Consider the following 14,787-nt stretch of genomic DNA (forward strand, 5'->3'; position numbering starts at 1 on the left):
GAAAGAAAGAAAAGAAAAAGAAAAGAAAGGAAAGGGAAGGGAAGCAAAAGCAAAGAGATGTGATCAATGAGAGGGGGCCTGCTGCGTGCCAGCACCTCTGTTTTCCTTGGCCAAACCGTAGGATTTTGGTGCAAGGCAGACACTCACTCTGAGAACATAGGTATCTATAGAGCGATATATTCCGCAAAATGAGAAGGGCCACTTTGTTTTGTTGGTTGTTTTTTTTTTTTTTCCAGGAAGAAAAAAAAATAATAATAATAATAATGAAAATATGCACACAGCACTAAAAACAAGCAGACTGCGTAGGGAGGCAAATACATATATATATATTTATCTATATATATAGGTATAGCTATAGAACAAAACTATGGGAATACATGCCCACACACCGAACTGACCCCGAGGAGAGGGGGGTGGAAGGGGGGGGGGGGAAACACAGAAACCGGGGGGGGGGTGAAGAGGCCGCTGGTCCCTAAAGTTGGAGCTCCATAGAAAGACTGCGCTGAATTAAGGGAGCAGCGAAAGGAAGGGAAACCGTTCGGGGCTGCCACAGTCCCGCTCCTGACGGCTGCCAATCATCACGGAAGAGTCATTAAAAAAAAAGAAAAAAAAGAAAAAAAAGAAAAAAAAAATCCACTGCTAATATTTTTTTTATTAATATTTTTATTTTTTATTTCTGGACTGATTCAGATAAAGGGATTTAGAAGGACTGAGCATCTGCAGCTGCACTTATCTGAACTTCTCCTCTCCTAAATCCGTTGCCAACTTTGATTGAATGGGTGCTGTGGATGTGATTATATAATACTGCCATTTCCAAGCAGTGTTTTTGGTAGGTTTTAATAAACAGACTTTTCAAAAAGACGGCAATATAGAATTGTTAGATCCGTTGTTGATCTAAAAAAAAAAAAAAAAAAAAAAAAAAAAAAAAAAAATTTGCTTTATATTTTCATTAAATGACTTCTTTTAATATTTTATTCAGAATACCTATGAACTGCTGCAAAACGGTAATTTATTTTTTCCCCAGATCTTGTATTACGTGTTTTTTTCAGACGAGCACAAATCAAAATGAAATGAAACTATGGACAGTTGTTAGGTAATAAGGGTATCTTTTGATGTGATAATTTGATTGTAATTTAATTTGAGTAGTGATTCCGTAAGAGCCGATTGAGAAAATAAATTTGTTAGAATGAACGACTCTTGTGTCTGCTGCATCCGACGCGGGGCCGGATAAAAAGTTCAACGGTGGCCGCGCCGGGGGCGGAAGGCGTTGCGCTGAGTGCGGCCACTGCGCGGGGCCCCGCGGAAAGGGACAGCGCAGAGCCGCGGGGCTGCGCCGTGTGACGCTGCGGAGCGGGGAGGGGGGGAAGGGGGGGTTGCGGAGGGGGGAGGACGGGGGGGGGGGGGGGGCTGAAGGAGACGGCGGTGCTGCCAAAAGTTCGGTGTCGTTCAAACGGATGGGAGGGGGGAGGTGGGGTAGGGGGAGAGCCGTGCCCCTTGCACGTTGTTTTGACGCGTTATCTGTCTCTGGAAAGATTTGTACCTGATTTATCTGCGGGGTGTATGGAGAAGGTGCTTTTTCTTTTTCCCAGGAAGGATGCCCAAGGGGATTGCTTCCAGCCCACCGCACACAACGCTCTGCTGCCGCTGCTGCTGCTGCTGCTGGGGCTCAGGCTATGGGTGAGCCGTGCTCCCTTAGCAGCAGCAGCAGCAGCGCTGTCACACCGGTGCGCCGAACGCGTCGCGGTGCGCATCGGCCGCTGCGCTGCGGAGCGGGGAAGCGGTGGGGACGGGCCGAGCCTCCAGCAGCCTTGCGGGTGCTCTCCGTTAGCGGCACGGAGCCCGCGGCTCCTTCCTCCCCTCCTGTCCCTCCCGAGCGGTCGGAGCCGGCGGTGTCAGCCCGTGAATCGCGGCCGTGCGTCGGGTGTTGTATCGCCGAATCGCGACACATGGCAGCGTTCGGGGGCTTTGTGCAATGGTCTCATTGGCACAGAGGAAAGGAAAGAGGTAAAAAGGAAGAAAAAAAAATAGAAGAAGGGGGAAAAAAAAGGAAAAAAAAATTCAGAATAAAATAAAAAGAGGAAGGAAAAGAGGAGGGTGACGGCAGCGGTTCTTTGTTTGCCTCTCAGAACTCCGGGCCGGGGAAACGGGGTTTTTCGCAGGCGAATGTCAGCCACGGAGAGGGACTTTGCACATCTCTCGGTGGTGTTTGGTGCCCATGTTTGTGTGGCCACAAAGGTCTGGAGTTCGGCTTCGCTCTGTGTGCTGTTAAAGGACGGCCTCGGCGGCGTGCCGGGGCCGAGACTGGGCCGGGGCAGCGCTGGGCTGTGCGGACTCTGCCAAATGCGCCCGTTTTGAGGAGTTATTGTGAGAGAAAAGTGAGGCCGTGGTCAGCCCCCCTCCTCCTCCCTCCATCCCCCCCCCCTCCGCCCCAACTGAGTCTTCTGAATGTATTTGGGAACGTCAGAGATAACCGGGATAGGTGAGAGCTGAGGGCGCTGCGTTCGGGCTCGTATCGCGACACGTGTAAATAATGAAAATATTGTTGTGTATGGCCGCATCTCCTAACCCACTCACTAATTGTTTTCATTTATAATATCAGCGTTCTGTGCGTGGAACTGAATCGGTATAGTTTTCCTCCTCCTCCCTCTTCTTCCTCATTTTTTTTTCCCCCTCTTTAAAACCAACGTCCCACAAAGTTCCCATCGCTCAGCCCGGGCCATCCAGAGTCGGAATCACTTTATGCTCCTCATTCCCACCCCCCAACCCCCTATCCCGGCCGGGCGCTCCCACTCCGTCCCGTCAGATGCGTTGCAGCCGCCGTCCGCGTGTGTCCGGAGGTGAGCAAAAGGCTCCGCGTTGGTTTCGGGGCGGCGGTTCCCATCGGAATGATCCCGAAAGAGACCTCGTGTTTCGCGCCTCGTGTGTGCGCACCGCGCTGCTCGTCACCTGCTCTGTGCGAATGGTTTCACGTGGAGTTTAATCGGTTCTGGTACGAAAAGCAGTACATACTGTTGGTTATTCAATCAATAAGTGTAACATCTCAAATAATTTTAACAACTCGATTTAGCTTGTTTTGTTTTGTTTTGTTTTGTTAAATATTTGTAAGATATTTTTCCCGTCGAAAGCAACAACGTCTTGTTGTATTTATTCGTTTATTTTTGTAATAAATGATGGACACCTCCAAGCCGCTGCTGCTGTGTACATCTGTGCAGGTGCGCACGCATGGCTCCCCGTTTGCGCGGGGTTGCGGCTGCGGGCGGGGGCCCTCCGTTCGCTCCATGTCTCAAACTCAAAGGGACGCAACAAGTGACGGCCCCGGGTGCGGCTTCGGGGCAGGGAGCGCAGTGCGGAGCGAATGGCAGAGCCTCAGCTCCGGGTCCCGCGAGGTATTTTCAGTTGCACTTTGGAATAATGGAACGGGCGCAGGTTTCAACGAGAGGCTCGAGAAAGGCGAAAAGAAAGGCAGCGAGCGACCCCGCGGTGTCAATGACACAGCAGTAGGGAGCTCCTTTTTTGGCCGAGACTCTTTGGCTAGACAAAAAAAAAAAAAAAAAAAAGCGGAGGGATGACCGCCGGCCGCGCTCCGAGCGAACAGCGAGGGGGGGCCGCGCTCCGGGAGTCGGCGGCGCCCACGCGTGGGAAGCGGCCTCGGGCGGACGGGGCGGCGCTGACCGGGTCCCTCCCGCCTCCCTATCGCAGCCTCCCGGGCATCTGCGGGCAGTCCGCGGGCGGCGGAGCCGGGCCGGGGCCGTCCCGGGGCGGAGAGAGACGAGGCGGCAGCTGCCGCGGGTCCCACGCGGTTGTTTTCCTCGTGGCGAGCATTGAGCAAAGCGCAGCGTCCTTTCTGAAAGATTTAAATTTCGCGGATGAATTACCATACAGCGGTTGCTTAGCAACTAAATTCAAGCCGGGCTAAGAATATGCAAGCTTTTTGTGTTCTCATTAATAAAAATGCCACTCTGACACAGCAACCTGACTTTGGATCACTGCAACTTCTGTAAAAGCCATAGGAGAATACAAACCGGCTCCTCCGTTTAATTACAGATCAGAGTGGCTTGAAACGCGATGTTTTGTTAATCCATCTTCCTAAAAGCGATGTAAAAAAATAACGGCTTTTCGAGAGCACTGGAAAACCACTTTTTTAATGGAGCTGTCTGCCGGTGCCACCAGGAGCTGGAAGGCAAAAGCTTCCCAAGCACTGCGTTCAGGCAGCATCTCTCCCGCCCTGCCTTCAGCTCTTTTCCCAAATCCAAAAACATCGAGACATTTGGAGGCACGGGGGAAGATATATCTGTATGTTAACCCACAGTGCGATAGAAGAGAGCATCGTTGTGGAAAGGGATGGGGGACAAAAACTTGAGGGTGCAGATCCAGCCCTGCTCTGAGCTGGCTTTGGGCATGCAGTGAGCGGGTGCTCAGGTGATAGAGGAGCTTGAAAGACCCCTCACACAGCCTGTGTCTCTCGGGTGTGTATCTCCCTCCCCATTGTAGTCCCACTTGTGTGCTTGGTGTTGTCTCAGATCTGTGGAGATGCAGGATCTTGGCGATGGATGTTGGCATCGCGCACCCAATCCCATCTATATGGGAAAATGACCTCATCCGAGGAGGGCTGTGTGTATATATAGGAGGGTTTAAACATAGACTCTACACCTACATCTAGATCTATATATAAAGACGTATACACACACAGCCCTCTGTGTGTATATACACCTCCAACACTCCCAAACCCCCCTGCCCAGCCCAGGTTGCTGTGTGCCACCCCAGCAGGCCGGGCACTGTATGTGGTGTGGGCACAAGGTGCTGCTGGCAGAGCTCAGAGCTTTTTGTGTACCATTGTGTGCCTCTGGTTCCCTCCCTCGTGGAAAGGGCTGCCTGTGGGACAGGCACACTCATATTGATGACAGCTAAGGCTTTGCCTTTGGTGTCTTTTTCAGCAGCAAACGGTTAAGTCCAAACTTACTCTCCCTGCTCCTTTATTTTATTATTATTATTTTTTTACCCCTTGAAAGTGCTAAAATGGACCCTCAATTGTATGGACCCCAAACCACGTTGAACTGGATTGGGTGCAGATGTGTTTTTCCGTGGGGTTTGTCTCCAGGAAGGTCACTAAGGAACCAGGGATCACCCCCACGGCTCTCTTTAAAGGTTTTCTTTTCTCCTCTGGAAGGGGAATATTGGCTTGGAGGGGGAGGCATCTTCCAAATGTGAGTTTGTCATGGAGGGAGAGAGCTCTCCCAGCAGGATTTGGCCTCTACTTACTTTAAAACATGGAACAGTGGACAAAAAATAAAAAATAAAAAATCCTATATAACAAGTCCAAAGGGAAGAGAGGCAGTGAAGTGAGAACCTGTGAAGCCTTGAGTCCCCCCAGTGTCAGCTTTGCCCAGAGCTCCAGCAGAGTGTTTTGCTTCTTTTCCTAATGGTTATAGGATGACTATCACGAGGATGCAGCACAAATAAGCGCGTTCCCTTCCATTTCGCATCTCCATAACAGAGTTGAGACTAAAAGCCAAAATCTGAGCGCAGCCCTTACAGAGCCGTAGGACTGTGCCAGTGCATATGTTTCCCACTCACATGTTGAAAACGATACCTTCCAACATGGGCTTGTTTCTGATAGCACATGTTTCTGCAGCTACACGGGCAATAAAGCTAAACAGAACTTTCCTGATTTGTTCCTATTCAGGGGTAAGGAGGCAGCGCTCCATCAGCGTGACACCTCCAAGGCAAATAGAGGGATTCAGCAAGGCACATTCACTGGCAAAGCAGCCATATACCGAGTAGAGGTCTTTATTGTAGGCTTGGGATGGTTGGAACCCTTTTGACAGCAGCACTGAACCCCATAGAGCGTTTGGTTTAGGAACAAACTTTCCTTAGTGGCAGCTTGGGGTGGATTTCATGCCAGGTGTCTGGGCACCCCATGTGTTCCCTCACTGTTCTGTGGGTAGGATTGCTGCCTATGGGGATGGTGCCTTCAGGTCCCACCGTTGTGCTGTGCCCTCCAAGGTCTACACGTGGGATGCCAGCAGAACTATCCCCTCCTCAGAGGGAGCTGGGATGGGAACTGGGGAAATGTATTAAAAGGGGGAAAAGAGCTGAGGATGGAGCCCTTGTCTCTGGTAGGCCCACTCCTAAACCCAATGTCAAAGCTCCGAGATGTGTGTGTGAAATAGCACAGACAGACTCTTTCTTTCCGAGATCCCGAGGTTGAGTGCAGAAATCCCAAGCAATGCTGACTGTCCCGCGTCCCGGAGCCATCCTTTCAAATTGAAATGAATTTCTTTAAAAAAGCAAGGGCTAGCTAATGGGGAACCGCATGGCTGCTATATTTATGTGCATAAACTCGAAATTTAAACAACTTGAGGCGGTGTGGGATGTAGTGAGGCTTTTATATATAGTAACCTTTTTGTTATTAGTTTTGGAAGTGCTCGGTGACGCTCTGCTGCCAGCTCCGTCGGGCCGATGTGCGGTGCTCGCTCAGCTGCAGGCTCTGCTTCCAGCTGGAGCCCCGCCGCTCTCCAGGCTGGTCGCACGCAGCCAGGTAGACCACTTGTCCAAAGCTGAGATACCCAAAGCGAGTGTGTGGTTATAAGGAGGGTGTGGGGCTGGGGTTCTTTTGGCCGCTTTTCTTTGTTTCTTTGGGGTTTTTCCCACCCGTCTGTGTGCAGGTGGGAGCCAGAGGAGGTAGACATCAGAAGTTAGGTTTGGGATCCGTTCTCCACCTCTTTGCCAAGTTCGAGGCAACCCGAATATTTACCACGTATAAAAGGAATGAGAACTGCTGGGCATTGATCACTGTGATAGCCTTTCCTCGACAGAAAATGGGCCCAGAAAAGCAGAGCTGAAACTAATCTTTCTAAAAGCAGTGGTGGTGGGGGGGAGGAATGGGTGGCTGAAGGATTGTACTGGAGCTGCACACATTTCTTTCATCTTCTGGATCTCTCATTCACAACAGGGCCCCATCTGCCCAAGCGGGACGTTACTCAAAGAGATCCAATAGATGTTTGTTCCAGAGTCCACGCTGAAGCCACAGACTGACGTGGAAGGGTTTCCATTTGTTTCTCTCTCACTCTCACCCCTCTCACACACACATGCAAACACATATTTCCTTCTCCTCTTAAAACCAGAAAACCTCTGCTCCCCACTTCTGCTCTCCTTTGTGTTTTATGCAGATCCATACTCAAATGTGTACCAAAATTCTTCACTCAGTTTGCTGAAATCGCCGAGATTGTCGGGGAAATTAAACCAAACAAGGCAGTGTGAGAAGTGTTGAACTTTAAATACCATCCGCTACCTCGAGGAGAAGAAAATGAGTCAACAAACGCTCAGGTTTTCTGCACCCGTTAGGTTATTGTAATTAAGAGAATTATTTGATTAGGGTTCTTTTTTGTTGTTGTTAAGATGGTGAGAGCTCTGTCACGCTCAGGCAGCGTGCGTGTGAATGCAATGCTCTTTCCCTTCCTTCTGATGTTGGACTGAGGGCTGGCGTCTTCCCGAGCTGGTGGCGATGGATGCGGAGGTGATCGATGTCAGGACGGGAGGTGGATATCTGGGGACGGCAGCCCTGAGGAGGCAGATCGTACCCTGCAGCCCTTGGGCTCGCCGCCCTCCTTGTGGCTGTGGCGGTGGGGTTGCTTTGGGTTCTCCCATGGTGCTGCTGCTCGGCCAGGTCCGTGCTAACGCCTCGCAGCGGGGCCGGAGGGAGTCCCGTCGCGAACAATGGCATAAACAAAGGGAGGGGACCCGTTACCTTGGTATGCTTTGTTCCTCGGCCCCCAACTGCATCCTCACGCCATATAGGGAGGCATTGCCCACGGGAACGAGTGATACGGCTCCGGCCATTGTCCCGAATCCACTGGGAAACAAACCCCAAAGCCAAGCGGACAGTCCCCCGTTCTCCCCCCGCTCCGCAAGGAGCTGCTGACGGCTCCGTCCCTTCCTGCTGTTCCCCTCGCTTCTCGCTGCTGCCACTTCCCTACGGTGCCCTCCACGGGGCTGGAGGCAAATGGGAGGCGATCACCCCCCCACAACCCTTCTCAAGCGCTTTGAGCACAGCGTGGGGCGGCCGAGGGGTTGCGTGGAGCTGAGCGAGTGCGTGAGGTCTCCGCTTTGCCCCTGCGTGGGATGGGTTTCCCCGTGGAACCACGCTGTGGGGCTGCCGCTTCTGCTGGCGTTGGGTTCGGGTTGGGAGCAGGTTCCAGTCCGGGGAACCACCGGGAGATGGAAGAGATGCGGTGGCAAAGCCCGAGGCAGACGGAGGCTCCTGGAGGGGAACGCAGCGGCCCTGGGCTCAGCCGAATCCTTTAAATGCGTGTGTGCGCGTTGGGAAGAGGGCTGGGGGGCTAGTTTGGTACCAAAGCCCTCGTTTCGAAGGTAGAGGGCTGCCTCGTCCTTTCTGGACTGGAGGCAGCTAAAAAGGGGGGAAAAGGAGCATCAAAACAAGTAGAATTTTCAAAGCGCTGAAAATTCCGCTGAGAGATTGCTACCAGCCCTCGTCCCTTGGACACACGCTGGGTGGACGGGGGGTGGGGGGGGGGAACTTTTCCTGGGCCAGCGGGAGAGCCTTTCGTTGTAGCTCCCGCACCTGCAGCCTGGGGACCGGGGGCCCCGTCCCTCTGCGGGCTGTGCCGGCAGTTTGCTCCCCGGTAGGAGCGCGGGGCGAGGCCGCCTCCTGCCCCCGCCCTCAGGCCGTGCCCCGCTGGGGCGGCCCCGCGGCCCTTTATGCGCGGCGGTCAGCAGCCGGGCCGCGGGCTCGCAGCTGCATGCAAATAGATCCCGGCAATCAGCTCATGCGTGAGAGCTGCCTCGACGACAAAGTGCCTCTACGAACGCAAGGACGTTTCAGTTTTATATTTTATTTTTTTTAATTTTATTTTTCGGCTGCAACCAAAGAAATAAACAAGGGGAGAAAGTTGGTTAGGGTGAGTGCTGCGCCAAAAGCAATTCGCTTTGGTGGGAGACCAAAGGTGGGAATCTGTTTCCTGCACCTCTGAGAGAAGGACAACACCGCCGCAGCCGGAGGGAACGACCCCACGAGGTACGAGGAGTGGGACATCTCCTCCATCATCTGCTGCCACGTGGAAAACGCCTCTCCCCACAGTTTGCATTGAGTTATGGCTGTGTTCGATACGGGGTGAGAGTGGGGGCTGTACACTCTGCTCCCTTGCAGGTAGAAATTGCGTGGTTGGGTTCTTCAGCTGCTCTCCACCAAGGTCTGTCCGCAGGCACAGGGCAAGGGTGATTCAGTGTCTTCAGCAGAGGCTGAGCAGAGTGAATGAGATGAGAAAACAAAACCAACAACAGCAAAACACATTAAGAGTCGGAGTGGGAGAAGAAAAAAGTAAAACTGAAAAAAAATAATCATCGAGAACCCAATTCCTGAGAGGATGGGACAGACTGCGGTTCCTCAATTTCCATTTGGCAGACTCACATGAGAGAAAAGAAGGAAAAAAAAAGAATCATACTGAGTGGTGGGGTAGGCATGGGTGACAACGCTGTGCTTTGGGCACCTCAGCCTTTGGGGACTCCTCGTGTGGCCGCGGCCGAGGGGGATGCGGGGAGCAGCCGCTCTCCATCCCCCGCCCCTTCCCACATCCCTCACTTTGGGGGCAGTCACTCTTAAGGAAAAAGCCGAGGAGTGGCACCCCGACTGCAGGCTTCCCCCTGGGTTCGGGAAAGCGGTGCTCGGCCCCCCCGGCGTTCCCCAAGACTTCACCCTACTCTCAGAGCCAACTGCTGCTGCTCCCTGCGGGGCTTTTTTTCTCTCTCTCCCCCTTCCAGCAGCCCCGGGCAGGGATGCAGCCCCTCCACGGGGCACACATCAACCTCGCTGCTGCCCGACCCTTCTTTGTCGCTCTGCACAACGCAAACTCCGGAGGGAAATCTCCTCCGGGATCCCGCATTCCCTGCTCCGGGAGGCGGTTTGGCACCGAAGTTCCCCTTTCGCACCTCTGCGCACCTCGACGTGGGCACCGAGACAGGGTTGTGACGCTCTCCCAAGCCTCGTGGTGCTGGGAGAGGGGGGGCGGGTGGGGGGGGGGAGGGTTTGTACACCCGAGCGTCCCCCTCCCCATCCGCAGCCTCCTCTTTCCCCTATCTTGGAAAGCGTGTTTAAAGCGGCAGCTGAAACACAATTAATTGTAACTGATTAACATGGATTAGTTTGGCCTCCGAAGCACTTTAAGTCAATTCAGCAGCCATAATAATAATTAATTCATTAATAAGGACTATTGGTGCCGCCGCACCAGCGCCGGGAAAAGTTTCGCCGCGAAGCAGAAGTACAGGTGGCGGCGAGCGCTCAAACGAAAACATTTGCATGCAACTTTTTAACCAGAAGGGAAAGCACTTTGGTTCTATGCGGAGACATGTGTCTCACACATTTCCCCCCACTCCCTCCCCCCCCCCCCCCTTTTTTTTTTTTTTTTTTTTTGTAAACTATGTAAGAATAAACATTACAGCTCCGGGCTTTTAATTTCTCCAGATGGAATCATAAAGTACCTAGTCAGGTTTTTCATACGGCACAATTGAGGACACATGTCTGCTTTTCCCTGTGCGGACCGAGAAGCGACTCAGTTTGAAGGCACGCCTCCACCGCACCGCACTTCGGATGGCGAACTGCAACGAGTTCGTTCTCTAACAGCCGGGAAACCGCCGGGAGCCCCGCTCCGTTCTCCCTCCCTCCTCCCGAGCGCAGCCCCAGGCTGACCCCATAAGCGGAGGGGAGCCCCGACGGGACGGGCGAGCCCTGTGCTGCTCGGGGTGTGACGATTCCTCCTGCTCTCCTCCCCGGGGCTGAAGTGAGCCCCGGAGCTCCGCTGCCTACATGCACACAGGCGGGGGGTGCAGGGAGGAGCCCCCAGACTCTCCTCCTGTCCGCCCCGCAGAGCCATGCTTAGCCGGACTGAGCGGCACCAGAGTGCGAAAAACGGAGAGACGAGGAAATAAATGACGAGATGTCCGGCCCTAAAGAGCGTTATCACTTCTGCGATAGGAAGGAGGCTGCTCACCGCCCCGCCCGGCATCAGCATCCCCCCCTCCCAGCTCCCGGTGCTGACTTACATGGGGAGATGGCACGGGGTTCCCCGCTGGGGCCATTGCAGATCGCGGTGATTTACGCCCCAGCCGTCCCGCTCCGGCCCCGCGTCATCTGCGCGCTGCAGACAAACAGCGTTCAATATGCAGAAGGAGCGGTGCCTTTTCTTAAAGGAGAACTCACCCCGCCGGAAAGTTCGCAGTCGAACGGAGGGCATGGGAGGGGCGCGGGGGGGGAGGGGGTTCGGGCTCTGCACTGTGCCACGAAGCTGGGCAGCGGGACGGGGAAAGGGGCGGCCGGGGGGCACCGCCGGGACGGTTTGGACTGTGGCACCGCCGAGTCCCCAGACGCGGGGCTCCCGAAATCCCAGCCGCAAACAAACACGCGAAACTGATGAAAATGACAACCGACAAAACCCCGACGAGCTCCGCAAATGGGCCATGCAGTTTTGGGATAGAAAAAGCCGTCCCACCGTCCCCACCTCACCGCCGGGGCTCTGCTCGCCCCGTCCCCGCACTGCCCCGGGTCACCGGGACCGAAGCCCCACGGCGCGGTGCGGGCGGCCCCGGGCGAGCCCCGTGGGGAAGAGGTATCGTGCTGCCGGACGTCTGAACTCCCCCGTTTCGGACAATTAGGCTACGGTGTTGTTGTTTTTTTTTTTTCCCCCTCTATTTTTTTTTTTTTTTTTACACGTGGTTGGAAAGTCTGTAGCGCCATCTAACGGGAGGCGGAGGCTGTTCCGCGCCGTGCCGCTCCGCCGAGGGCAAGGCGCAGTGGGGCTGCTCGGCTCGGCTCGGCTCGGCTCGGCTCGGCTCGGCTCGGCTCGGCTCGGCTCGGCTCGGCTCGGCTCGGCTCGGCTCGGCTCGGCCCACATAAGGCCTCTCCACGTGCTTGAGTTTCTGCGTCTCTTGCCACCTCCGCGCATCTTAAGTGAGACTCAGAGAATACAGTCACTTCTGCCAAACCAGGGTAGGGTTTCTGTTTGTTATATTTGAAGTTTGCTTTCACCCTGCTTCTGTATTTCTCTTACGGATGCAGAATCTTCTATGTATGGCACACAGCAGTTTGGCGGTGGTTGCACATCTCTTCCATGCTGGCAGGAAGGCCCAAAGCAGCCCTGATCTCTTTCTGGCTATGTATCCAGTCTTAAAATACCAGTGCAGCCACTGCTAATGCAACCTCTATTTGCATCACCCTCTCTAAAACTGCACTGATGTTTCAACTCAAGTTGTCCGGTGCCCTTGGGTATCACTCCTGCATGTGGCACTTTCATGTGACTCCGGTGGCCGGGTTACATTGGCACATGTGATGTTGGCACCTGTTTGCCACTGACTTCCCAAGTGTGCCAGTGCTGAGGCACATCAGGGAACCCCGAGGGCAGCAAACTGCTGTGTGAGGCCCTGGCTTCCTCCAAGCACCAGTAGAGATTTTTATAAAAGCCCAAATAAGCCTAACTCCTCTGTTATATGTGGACCTCAGCCCCTACTAAAATGTTGAGTATCTATATCCCTACTTATTTTGGTGTACTATCTGAAACATCTGTAATGGCACCCACGCCGTTTTGAAATGGGATTTACCCACCTTGTTTGTCTGCACCCTCTGAAGAGAAGAGCAACAAAACATGCAGAAAAAATTTCTCAAACAAGCTCAGTTCTGAAGCCTCCCAACAGCCAGAAGCAGATGTAGGTGATCTCTCCTTCTTTGTCACATACAGCAAAAGCTTCCCATAAACCAGAAGGAACATGATGTGCAAGGTGCCCAGGATGCATCCCTTCAGAGGGTGCCATGCCGCAGGCCACTATATAAACCAGATAATTAAAAGTTGGTAACGACTGCCTCATCAGTTCTCACTTCCGTGGTCCGATTGTACCAGATAGTGCATTTTCAAAGGTGAAATTGTGATTTTATAATTCCCATCCCTTGTGAACTTCTGATACCTTACGTGCGCTGATAATTAAAAAATAACAATCTTCACACTTATTGCATGTTGTAAACACAAACTTAAATTTCACATGGCTAAAATGAAGCAAAGCACTGCCACTGAACCGCTTTTATAGGTAAGAAAATGGAAACTCTTAATGTGTGTATCCTCAGATGGGAATAGATGTTCATTCTTGTGCCTGGGAATTCTTGTCATGTTCTATAATTGGGAGGAAGAGCGATTTCTGTCTGCACTGAAACAAGAACGTAATTTCAGGGGTATGGACAACAAAACAGCCTCCTATATGGAGGGTAGGGTGTCTCGGAGTAAGCACAAAACATCAGCCACACTCTCATTCATGAACCACCTAAGAAGAGAGCTTTATGACTACATCCAGCGAAGGATTTGCATGTCTAAAAAGTTAGTTGTTTCAGTACTTAACTTTCAAGTGCCTTGCCCGGGGCTGGCATCCCCGTTGTTGTGTTTGGCACTGGCACTCGCTATACTGTGAGCCTAGAAGGTGTGCACAGACAAATCTTTTGTGCCTTGTCCAAAGCCACGCTGCTTGGCTAAAGATGGCAACAGCGGAGGAGCCCGGGTTTGTGGTTATGTTGGCAAAGGTGAAGTATTGGTTTCAGCTGAGGGGATCTTCTAAACTGAGGAAGGAAAAGGTTCTCCTCCACTCATATTTGAAGAGCAGCAGGAGGACAGCAATCCCGATGGCTTTCAAATAGAGGAGTCCCCAGCACTGCTCCTCCAAGTGCCCCACGCCTCCATGCCTTGAGGAGTGGGTACTGAAGGATGCAGGTGGCACCTTTCATTGTCACAGCTTGCAGATGAAGAAGGGTCAACTGGCTTTAGTGAGGGAGAGCTACCTCCAGCTCTCCACTAGCCAGTATTCAGGTGGGACATAAAGATTGTATTTTGATCTAAAATATGACACCTATTTTCTTTTACTTTATAATCCAGAGTAACTCAGGGCTTTATCATTCAAAGGAGTTAAGCTTTGGCTTTAAAATCATTTCAGTGCTCTGAGTTTTCTTGTACTTGAAAGACGAGCTCAGCTCCTTGAGATAACTCAAGGCGATGCGTATCCCATGGCAGTCCCAAGAGGACCATGGGCAGGAGCAGCTGTGCAGCTCAGAGGGGTCAGCCCATCCTAAGCTTCTGATCCTTGTCCTGCTGAGGTTGTGGTGGTTTTGGTGCTGAGCCGTTGGTGAATCATGTGATGCCTTCCCCTCTTTCTTTCCCCCCTTGGGGTTAGTACTGATTCAACAGAAAATAATTCTGCCAGCCTCAAAGCCTGCTTTCATCGTCCTTCCTATTCTGGTGGAAAAAGACAAGGGACCCAGCTCTTTTGGAGTCCCACTAATAAGGCAAAGAGCATATGAATTCCTTTGTACAGAAATGAAGTGTCCACATGATGGTATTTACTTAAGACTGGGGCAGTTTTCCGAAGTGCTAGGGAATAAATAGGCTCAGTGGGTACTCGGTCCTTCTGTAATTCACGACCCCTTCATGTAGATGCCAATGTTTTGACTTGGCTGGCTATCTCTAATATTTGGATTTGTAACTTTTGGCCTGTGTGTTCTGTTTCCTCAGGGCCCTCTAATCTTTAACTTTTACCATAGAAAAATCTTAATGATTTCAAGGTTCCACCTTGCTAGCAATATGGTTTGAATCAGATACACTGCACAGAGACTATTTTGATTTTAAGAAAGAACAACCTTCTGGTTTTATGTCTGCAGGTATGAATAAAAATCTGAAAGATCCTGTGTTTAAGGCTTGCCTACTCTTGATAGCAGACAGCAAGAGCACTGTGATATGGATCAGCGAT

General features: G+C 52.3%; 1 long non-coding RNA gene across 1 annotated transcript; it reads right to left on the minus strand.

Moving 5' to 3' along the window:
* Positions 1–8,879: 8,879 nt before the first annotated feature.
* Positions 8,880–11,772, minus strand: LOC146545621 (uncharacterized). Its single transcript, XR_014881266.1, has 3 exons — positions 11,511–11,772; positions 11,056–11,150; positions 8,880–9,258 (listed from the first exon to the last, which is right to left on the minus strand). It is a non-coding gene; the product is annotated as an uncharacterized LOC146545621 (long non-coding RNA).
* Between the last annotated feature and the right edge of the window lie 3,015 nt (positions 11,773–14,787).

Source organism: Meleagris gallopavo, chromosome 1 (assembly GCF_905368555.1).
Source record: "Meleagris gallopavo chromosome 1, MGAL_WU_HG_1.1, whole genome shotgun sequence".
Taxonomy (NCBI): Eukaryota; Metazoa; Chordata; class Aves; order Galliformes; family Phasianidae; genus Meleagris; species Meleagris gallopavo.